The sequence below is a fragment of the Egretta garzetta genome, unplaced genomic scaffold (genome assembly GCF_000687185.1).
Source record: "Egretta garzetta isolate BGI_Z169 unplaced genomic scaffold, ASM68718v1 scaffold602, whole genome shotgun sequence".
NCBI lineage: Eukaryota > Metazoa > Chordata > Aves > Pelecaniformes > Ardeidae > Egretta > Egretta garzetta.
Window position 1 is genome coordinate 185360 of NW_009258893.1, and position 10152 is coordinate 195511.

At 49.5% G+C, this 10152-nt stretch overlaps 1 long non-coding RNA gene across 1 annotated transcript in view; it reads right to left on the reverse strand.

Annotated features, from left to right (window-relative positions):
- The window catches only part of LOC118451806, a 17203-nt gene that overhangs the window by 3314 nt on the left and 3737 nt on the right, over nt 1-10152 (reverse strand). Inside the window, exon 2 of the long non-coding RNA XR_004841363.1 lies at nt 5656-5666. This is a non-coding gene — a long non-coding RNA (uncharacterized LOC118451806). The remainder of the gene's footprint in view (nt 1-5655; nt 5667-10152) is intronic.

Genomic DNA, 10152 nt, shown 5'->3' on the forward strand with positions numbered 1-10152 from the left:
ATGGGGTGTGGAGGAGGGAGAGGAACAGAAAGAAGGAGAAGGTGGAAGAGGAGGAAACAAGTGGCTGTCAGAAAGCCGTAAGGGCGGGCGGCTCCCCAGCGCTGGCAGTGTACCAGGCAAACTGTTTTCCACACATACCTTGTCAGCGTCAGAGTCAAGATTGACCTATTATTTTGCTTTTCATAGTATAAAAAATAAATAAATAAATGCAGTGATGGATACTCAGAAATTGAAGGGAATCTAGAACAAGGAAATGAAGATTCCCAGGGGATAGTTACCTCACTGCAGTGCTACAGATAATCCAAACAATAGTGACTGTTTTTACTTTTCTTTCTGTCTCATCTACTACAGGAATGTGTTTTCCAGATATTCTAGAAATATTTGGTTCTTCTTCACTTGTCTATTCCTTAAAACGATGCAAGTGTCTCTAAGAGAGGAATTCAGCATTTTGCTCATGATTCACCAGTTCGGATAGAGATTTTTCAAACTTCACACTAAATTTACTGTAACAGCACTTAAGTCTTCTTTGATGGAAAAAGGGGCCGCTTAAAGACACCTTTGAAAATTGTCTTAGCAAACTTAAGATTTAAAAATCTCTGCTTATTCATCCTTTGTGATGGTTTCGTGCCTATCTTGGGCTTAGTCTGCTTTTCTGCCAGCTTTAAATAGATTGAGCTTAGTTGATCTGAAGAATTCTTCCACATTTCCAGTCCATACTTCAAAGATAACAGCTCCACCATTGAATGTCTCTTATACTGAATTGCTCCCTCTCTGCTAAGAAATTTGCTTAGAATGAGAGGTGGCTAAAAAAAAATTCCCTGCAGGTGGTCCAAATCGGGAAGCTTTCCCATGCTGTCCCTTCAGCATGGGAGCTTTCTGGCAGTACATAACTACCGAACAAGCAAAACATAAGAATTTCTAATTGTCGCTATCGCAGAGTGAGAGCACTGACTTACTTCCACCGATGTTTAATTTTCAGAACTGGGAGTTAATCTCCACAATAAATATTCCCATCTGGTGAGGTAGGACCACTTTTAGTCCCGTGCGGCGAAGCTCAGAGGCTGGTTCCCTCAGATAACAGCGATTTTAGCCAGCCCTCGTTCAGGTATGTGACAGCGAGGAAAGTACTAGCAACAGTCGATCGGCCCCTGGAAGAAGTTTTTGGGTTAAACAGGTGTAAAACATAGGACCCTCCTTTGTTTTAAGATCAGTTCCCATGTTGTAGCCAAAGTTTCATCAGAGGACAAGTTTAAAATCTCTCTCCTGAATGTTTCCAACCCAGAGTAGATTGTACAGGAGTAAATTATTTTTATTGTTAGTCTTTCCTTGGTGCCTGTGTGGGTTTTGTGAAAAATGTAAAAGGAAAAAAACCAATGTTTTCTCTCAGAATTTTAAATTATATTTTCGTTACAGGTATTTATAATATAGCAAAGATTTTATTGAACAGACAGAATTTTAAAAGGCGTAATAAATTATATTAACCAGATTTTTCTTGGGAAAGAGACAATTTCATCCAATAAAGGTATTTTTTAAAAGGCATGTTCCAACAGCAACTGCAACATGTATGTGATGTGATGTTAAAATTTGTCTACCAGTAGCATAATACAGTGTGTTAGCAGAGCTCAGAGTGTGTGGTCTTAACGTTTGTAAAGAAAACAGTGAGATAAAGCCAAGCCATTGCCTTAAAAGGACCGGGAAACGTAGTTTAGAATTAAAAATAATGGCTTCAGGAAGTAACAGGGGGGTGTGATGTGTTGGAAGTGAAGCCTTGCAGAGGGTTTCTTCACCAGGAGTGCCGGGATGCTTACCAGCCACGGCTCCAGCTGGAGTAGGGTTTGCTGTGCACACCAGCAGCCGCAGCGCTCGCTGTCTGTAGTTGAGACCCGGTGGCTCTGAATTGCAAAATTCCGGCTATTTCACATACAGGCGCGTGTGTCAGAAGTGCTGCAATGAGAGGGTACAGCAGAACGGGTCGGGGTCGGAGGGAATGTGCAGGTTTCACTCCTTGCATCAAAGCAGCAGCAGTTAAAATACTTGGCTTTTTCCCAAACCCCGCTACTCACATTTCGAGCCAGTAAAGAAACCAGTCCCTATCTACCCTTACATACTGGAATTACTGGTGGAGCGCTGCTTTTTAGGGGTAGCTGTTTGCTGGTCCGTGCTGAGGAGCGGGCTCTGCGGGGAGCACGTAGCCGTGCAGGGTTTGGGGTGTTCCCTGGGCTGTGATAACCTACCCCCGTGCCCAGGCGTGCCCAGGAGGACGCAGCCGGCCCCGTGAAACCCCCTTCTCCCGCTGCTCGGCTGAGAGGACGTCGTGTCCTGGCAATCTGCGGAGGCAAATGCCTCTGCTTTCCAAAGCCTTCACTTCTTGAGGGCTTAGGGGTCGTACTTGGACTCAGACTTAGCTTGCTTCTCAAGTCTCAGCTAGTTAACTACTGCTCAATTAACAGAACCTGCTTTGTCGAATGCTGCAAGGGTAATTAAAAACTTTTTTTTGTGCTTTCAATACGCCACATTTCCACAGTGGAAATACTTTTAGTAAAAGTGCATAGAAAATAGATACCTGAAGTAGCATAAAAAAAAAGAAATCTCAGCCTACATTCAAGCAATGTCACCTAGCTGCCACACCCAACAGTGGATTTGGTCTCATGTTGGTTCGCTTTTTAAATGCCAGCCTGCTTTAGCTGGTTTGAGTTACCCAGGCGGCGCTTCTGACCAGTCGTGTCTTGTAGCTCCGAACTTGGAAATATAGTTTTCAGAAGCAGCATCATCTTTCTTGCCTCTCCCAAAGTCACTTCAGTCCGAAAAGAATTGCAAGCATTTTCAGTAAAAAAGAATTATTATTTTAGGAGAGAACAGGGGACTTTGCAAGTACAATACCAGAATTATCTTGGTATCAGGAATCAGGGGTGGATGCGGAGTGTGTACAAGCAGAGCACATTCCCGGGAAGGGGAAGCGTCTGAAGGTCACTTACGGGCTCATGGGTGTCACCAGGGGGTGGCAGCCACCTCCGTCTGCGTCACAGCGACATCAGGGGCGGCTCTGTCCCCCCTCCTGCAACAGCAAAACAACCTCTGCCACTGCAATTTTCCCAGCGTTACAAACCTAGGGAAAGCTGGGTGCCCAATCCATTCAGCCCTGAGAATAATTATGGTTTAAAAATTACAGGGGAAAAAACCCACGGTCATTATCATGCAACACCACTTTTGTGTTTATGTGGGCACAGAGTATCTGCACAGCCTGAAACCCTTCCGTTGGACCCAGTCGTTCAGGAAGTCCATTTCCAGAGCTCCTAGGAACCGCGCCATTCGTGGCAGCGTTTGAGAGAGGGGCGACTCGAGAGATGTGTGTGCTGCTCTCCATCAGCCGCTCGGCTAGCTAATACCCCTGCTGCAGACGGGAAAGGCTCAAACTCCAACCCGGCGAGGCACCAACAGAGATCATTTCAGTAAACACTTTTCTATTTAATGACACAGGCACTCATTAAAAATATCGCTTCTCTTGCTGCAATTTGTGGGGATAATGTAACCAAGAAAGAATGAGAAAATTTGCTTCCAGCAACGCAGCAAATGCCCAGAGGAAAAAAAATTGGTCAAATATGCTCCAAGTTCCACTAAGATACCACAGAAAAATAAATAGACAATATGTAGGGAATATGGGTGGTTATCAGGAAAGCATATCTTAATGGTTGTATTGTTTCAGCTGTTTGACTGCCTCCAACCACATGTAGCTGAGCATCTCGCTCTCTCTGATGTCATGCTCTTTAAAAAAAAAAAACAAACGAACTGGTTGCTGTTATATCTACCGTATTGTTTGACTACGCCCGCGTTATCGGCCGGCATTTCAAACCATAAACATGCCGCGTGATGCCGCGCCATATATTCTGATAAGGAAATGCACTTAGGAGGAAGGACGTGCAGCCCCGCAGACGCGGATCCACGAGGAGCCCGTGTGAACCCCGCGGGGGCCGGGCAGCGGGCAGATCCGGGCGCCAGCTCCCTTGGGCACGGCGCGTTAGCCCAGTGCGACGGAATAGCGGCGCCGTGGTGATGCGGAGCATCGCAAACATCCGGGGAGCCGAGGCAGCCTGCAGTGCCACGGTTTGGACGGGAGCTCGGTTACCTCCATGGTCATTCGGGGCTTTGTGAGGGAGGTATTAAAACCTGAGGATTCAGAGAAAACCTGTTGTTATTAGTTCCTCCTCTTTCACACTGCATCCCAGTCGCCCCACATCAGAGTGGTGCACCACGCCTGAATGAAGCTTTTCTGAAAATACCTGTAGATACTAAAACCCCCTGCTTAACCCGTGACTTGTGTCAGGCTGCCTGCAGTCGGTGCAGGTCACTGCCTGCACCTTTCCATGAACAAAGCCGTACGCACCCCTTGTCACGGCTCCGTGTCAGCTCTCTGTGACGGCAGAGCACAGCAACTCTTAGCAGGAGCAGCACAAAGGAAGAAGGTGCTGCACTAAATCCGCTATAACAGAGTTTAAATTCCAGCTCGGGTTTAGCATCCGAGTAGCATTGATAACGCCGGGTGTCCTGGCGGGTGGCAGAGGGGGAAGCGGGATTTGTTCACTTGAGAATCCTTTTAACAGCCAAGGTACCTTTTGCCAAAGCATTCCATGTTTCTGCAGTTGCACTAATGGGAAAATAACCCTACTGCCATTATGCAAAAAAACCCACCGTAGCTCTGTAGGGAGATTCAGGTGGGTTGGACATTTAAGCAGCGCTGGCTTTGTCCGACAGTGGGTAAGTGCTGTATCAGGCACTGTAAATGCTGGGTCTTGGGTCTCCTGTGAAAACACTGCAGCCAAAATTCCTTCCTGGCTTTGAGCATCGAATTTGAAATACTTTAGGGAAGGGAATTCCTAGTACTCTGACTGTTTCTCTAGATATTCTTTAAAACTAATAGAAACACTCGCCTGTAAATCGTCACGAGGACAGAGCCAGACTCTTCTCAGTGGTGCCCAGCACCAGGACAAGGGGCCATGGGCACAAACTGGAGCAGAAGAGGTTCCAGTTGAACGGGAGGAAGAACTTGTTGACTGTGAGGGTGCCCGAGCCCTGGCCCAGGCTGCCCAGGGGGGCTGTGGAGTCTCCTTCTCTGGAGATCTTCAACCCCCGCCTGGACGCTGTCCTGTGCCCCCTGCTCTGGGTGAGCCTGCTTGGGCAGGGGGGTGGCACTGGGTGAGCTCTGGGGGGCCCTGCCAGCCCCTGCCAGTCTGGGATTCTGGGATTCTGTGATCTCTAGGATTCGGAGGTTGCTCTGAACCAGGCTGTCAGGGAGGCCATCCGGCGGGGCATGCAGCAGCTCACTTCCGAATCTCGTGTCTCAAGTCGGGCAGTGTGAATGCCGTCCCCACCTCCTTCCCAGCATGGTGCTGAGCCGTGCTGGGCATGCCTGGCCGCAGCCGCTCAGCCCTTTTGAAAAGCTGGGCTGGAGCCGCTCAGCGTCCGTTCAGACCACGGGACTGCCCCAGCCGTTGGTCGCTACGGAAAATTCACAAGGATCTCCAATTTCCGTCCAAGATACTGTTCGCTGTAAGAGACCACGTGTGACCCCCCCAGCTTGAGGAAAATCAGCTCAGAAACCAGCGGCCATTCTCCAGCTTAGCAAGTGGTTTCAGCAAATGCTGCAGGAGAATGTTAAACCTGAGCTTAACCTTAGCTGCTCGCTTAAATTGCTCTCCTATCCTGTTCCACTGTGCGCATGGGATCAAGCACCTCACCGAGTGCTTGGCTGAATCTGTAAGGATGTTGAAGTTCTGCTTAGCCATTGCCAATGTCTGCATGCAGTCCTCATTAAATGCCGTGCGCCTTGGTTTCCACACGGTGAGCAGCTGAGTTTCATGAGCCACTTACTTGGCGGTGTACTGGGTCTCAACCTCGTGCAGTGAATCACTTCCCCCCAGGGGAGTGCGTTTTCTTCACTGGGGAAACAACATTTAGAGAGCCCCAGGCAAGCCCTGTACGTTTGGAGACCTTACAGGTTAACTTCACCTTCTTAATAAACATTTCAGAAGTTCGGGCATTTCAAACCTGGGTGGCCTTAGTACTCTAACGAAGCTCAGGGAGTCCTATCCATTTACAAAGAACCTAGACCACCGCATATTATAATAATTAATTTAGCTTCATATTACAGTGCTGTACACATCCATCGGGACTGAAGAGTGGTCTGAGGACAGATGTGCTGTTACTTACTTCAAAATAAGTTTTGACCAACCCCTTATAGGCTCACTTCAAATGTTCTCACGTACCTGAGAAATGAAACCAGCTGAAAATAACTTGAGTGGGGTGTAACTCCAAAGCAGTGGAGAGGAAGAGAAAAGAAAGAGGTGACAGACTGGGAAGAGACAAGAAAGAGTGAATTTTGTGCTTTCCCATTCTCTTTATCCAAGCAGTTTTCAGTTGCATTACCCTGGCTTCAAAGGACAAATTTTAAGGATCTTTCTGCTGCTCATGCTGGTGAGTCAGATACCGTTTGTTTCGTAGCAAAACTCATTGCTGTCTTGATCTCTCGTGTCTCCATTTCCTACTGGAATTCTAATTATAAAACCCAAAGCCCAGCACTTCCAGATATTCAAGGTTCATCAGCTCCTCAGTTTGTGTTAATCAGCTCAGTTCCTTGACTTCACCCCAGTAATTTTACACCAACTGGGAGTCCAAGCCATCACCCATTTTTAGGGACGTTCACTCAGCGACTGCTTGCCTTTAGAGATGCTCAGTGTTTGATTTTCTCACCAAAGGTCATGGCAGTCGCGTTGGCTCGGCTGTTGCGCCGTGCGAAAGCCCTGCACACACCCACCCGCGCGTGCCCGCAGCGCATTATCCTTGCAAAGGTGCGTTGATGGAGGAGTGTGTCACTGCTGACACTTCGAAAGGCAACAGAAGGAAGTGGGAGCCCAACGTCCCTCACCCCTCAATGGCATCCCGGTACCTAAATCCCTCTGGGTTTTTCCAAGCCCCAGCCCATATTGCCTCCCTCTGGAAGAGAACATCCCCGCGTGCATTGCAAAGTGTGGCGAGGGGATTATGCACTAAACCAAGAGCAATCCCTGTCTGTCAGCACAAAGCCGAGGCTCAGCCTGCAAGTGCCGCCTGTTTGCTGGCATCTGCAGCGTGCAGAGTCATGCAATGAGTTTCTTTGTGTGGGTGGGAAGTGTCAGTGGAAGAGGAAGAGATTTAATTTTCTGCATTGCACCTTGCCCATAAAACAAGGCTGGTGGCCGCTCACCCTGCCTCCTTGCGGGGCCCGAGCAGCTCGTGCTTTCGGAGTCACAAACGGAGCTGATCTGCTCGCACTCTTTGTTTCCATCAGGCAGTGCTGCTGTCACCCAGCCTGTTCAAAGAACCAAACCACAAAAAAGAGTTAACAACCTCATAGGCTTTATACATTAAAAAAAAAAAAAAATTATCTTCTTGCTTCAGGGAGGCATCATCCTTGCCCTCAACCCTCAGGGAATGGTTGAAGCTGATTTCCATCAGAGGCCAGCCCTGCCCAGCCTCAAGTCTCCTGCCAAAATGCCCAAATGGAAAGTTATTTCTCCCTGCTGATCTCTACTCTGCGTATGGTCACAAAAAAAGCTGAGATTTCATCTGTCCTGGGCAATGTTTGCTGGTGTGGCTCACCCAGCTGCATGTACTAGCAGTGAAACAATGGTGCAGCCGTTATAGCTTATACCGAGCCTCCAAAGAGAACAAATGATACCAGAAAAGCACTTGTTTTACTGCTGTATGTTTCCACCAAGACATTCCAGCAGTCTAAACCATTCTCCTCTCTTTTACACTTAAGTAGAACTGTTGCGGTTTGGATTCCAGTGCAGTTTTGGTGCAGTGAAATTAACAGCAAAACACAGTATCTCACGCATTTAACTCCCGTTGCTGTCAGTAGGATCGGCACATTGTGTGCAAGCTTTGCCCGACCCACGGCCTGTGGGAATTTATGGGTTCCCACGTAGGTACCAAAGCAAATTCCAGCCTGAAGTAAGGGCATCCTTAGGAGTAGAGCACCGTAAACTAGCCAAGAGCTGTGAGATGGGAAACAGCCACCTGGCCTGATGGCAATGGCCATTCTCCTCTAGAGTTGTTGATAACATGTGCACACAGGCATGCTGGTGTCTCTGTATGGAACCATACCGACCCTTCAAGGATAAGCATCGCTAGCTCGTCTGGGTAGCAGGCAGCAGCTGGGGAGCAGAGTCCCACCGCCCCCGTCTTCCACCGCCTCTCCTAGGTTTTAATTTTTTTCCAGCCTGCAGATGTCCAGGAGAAAGATGAGGACTAGCACTTCAGCTCACTGGAAAAGTAACGCAGGCGAAGCAAGATCACCTTTTGTTTACCCTGAAAGAGGGAAGGCTGAGTCATCCTCAGACATGTCGCATGTTCAGTAGCTTGCTGTGCCATCTGTGTGACTGCTGTTCAAAAACCTTCCGATCCAGGGTTATTCTTGGCGTGCCCTAACTACTGACACTGACAAACAGGTTGCTCGGAAGCCTCTCAGCCGGGTTAAAATGTTATTGATGATATTTTTAGGTTTAGGTACTACGTGGATCCACAGCAGTGCTTTTCTATGCTTAATAATACACAGGCTTCATCAAGATAAACACAGTGTGACCAGCATGAAGCTGTGCTGTAGGAGAGAGCCGGCAGAAGGGCTGGGTCAGACGGTCCCTGCTCCAAGTCGGGGCAGAATGCGGTGAGATGAAGGGTGATGGCAGGATGGGGTGTCAGACAGCGCTGGGATGCTTTGGCAGAGCTCTGTGCGTATAGACCCAGCCAGTCTGGCAGCAATCGCCATAATCCCAACTCCTCATCTCTGTCTGGTTACCCAACAGCCGTTCCTTACAATTTGGGGTGGCACAGACCATGCCTGCGACTGTGGCATTCATGTTGGGCACTCTTGTCATGACCCTTCATGGGCAAAGGAAAGATTTTTGGTTTCTGAAGACTCACAATCTGCCTCGGGAATTTCCTGGGCGAGAGCGGCTTGCTCGCTTCTGCTGTGGGCAGGAAGGCTGCAAGCTCTGCAGGGAGCCGCCAGCTTCCAGAGCTCCCGCTCCCTGGATGCTGCCCAGCGCCTTCCTCCACTTGGCTCTGCTTTCTGCTCAGGGCAGGCAGAAAAACCCATATCCCACCGGCGTCCAGATGCAGAAAAAAGGAGCCTCACTGCCCCTGCTGCTCCTCCGCCCGGGCAGGGTCTGCCTTGCAGGGTCGGCAGTTTCGGATGGGCAGACCCCTCTGCCCCGCAGGCCTGCCCGAGTCCCTTCTTGCCATCCAGATTGTCTGAAAATGGGTGCGTGGGAAGAGCTAAAGGTTTCTGATGACCTGTGGGAGGCACTTCTTGCCACCACTGTGCAGAACCTCCTGCGGGCAAAGGGATCCCAGCGCATCCCACGGAGAGAGTAAACTGGGGAGGAAGAAGATGGTAGCATGGTGTCCGCTTCCCCAGAGCCCACCAGGGCAGCAGTTTTGCCCGCAGCTGGGTGACCACGAGGACCTGGCTTGCGCAGAGTCCTAGACCTTGCAGCAAAGCTGGAGAAGACCCAGGGGCCTCCCTGTGAGCATCAGTAGGTGGGAAAGGGCTGAGCTCCTGCAGGGGCTGCGGGGCTGACCTGCACCGTCCCTGGCACCAAGCCTCCCATTCCCTTCTGGAAAGCAAGGTGGGGGTTTTGGGCCGAGGAGTGGAGGGATGGGTGAGCAGCCGTGGGGTCTGCTGACCTCCGTGGGCTTCTGCGGCAGCAGCTCTGCCTGCTGACAGGGCTCAGCCTGATCCGGCCAGGAGAAGGTCGGGCTCCACTCCGGTGTCACCCCTGAGCTTCCCAGTTGGTCTCTGTGGGAGCCAAGCCTTGGGACAGGCAACGGTCAGACATGTATTCCTGACATTGCAAATAGCCAACAGCACCAGAGGATCCCTCCTTGCCTGTATTTTGTGGCGGAATTAACTGTGCAGTACTTCATTTTTCCTGTGAAGTTGAATGAATTGCTCCTCGTGGGCTTCCATTTCCGTTTTATGTGGCTCTGTTGAGAGAAAAAAATACCCTGTGGACTTTCTGCCATCTTTTCTGGCTTTCTAAGAATTTTACAAGTCTTGTGAACAGAAGGGGTGCCTGGAGAGATGCTCCCTTCGTGGTGATGTGCTGCTGTGGTCCT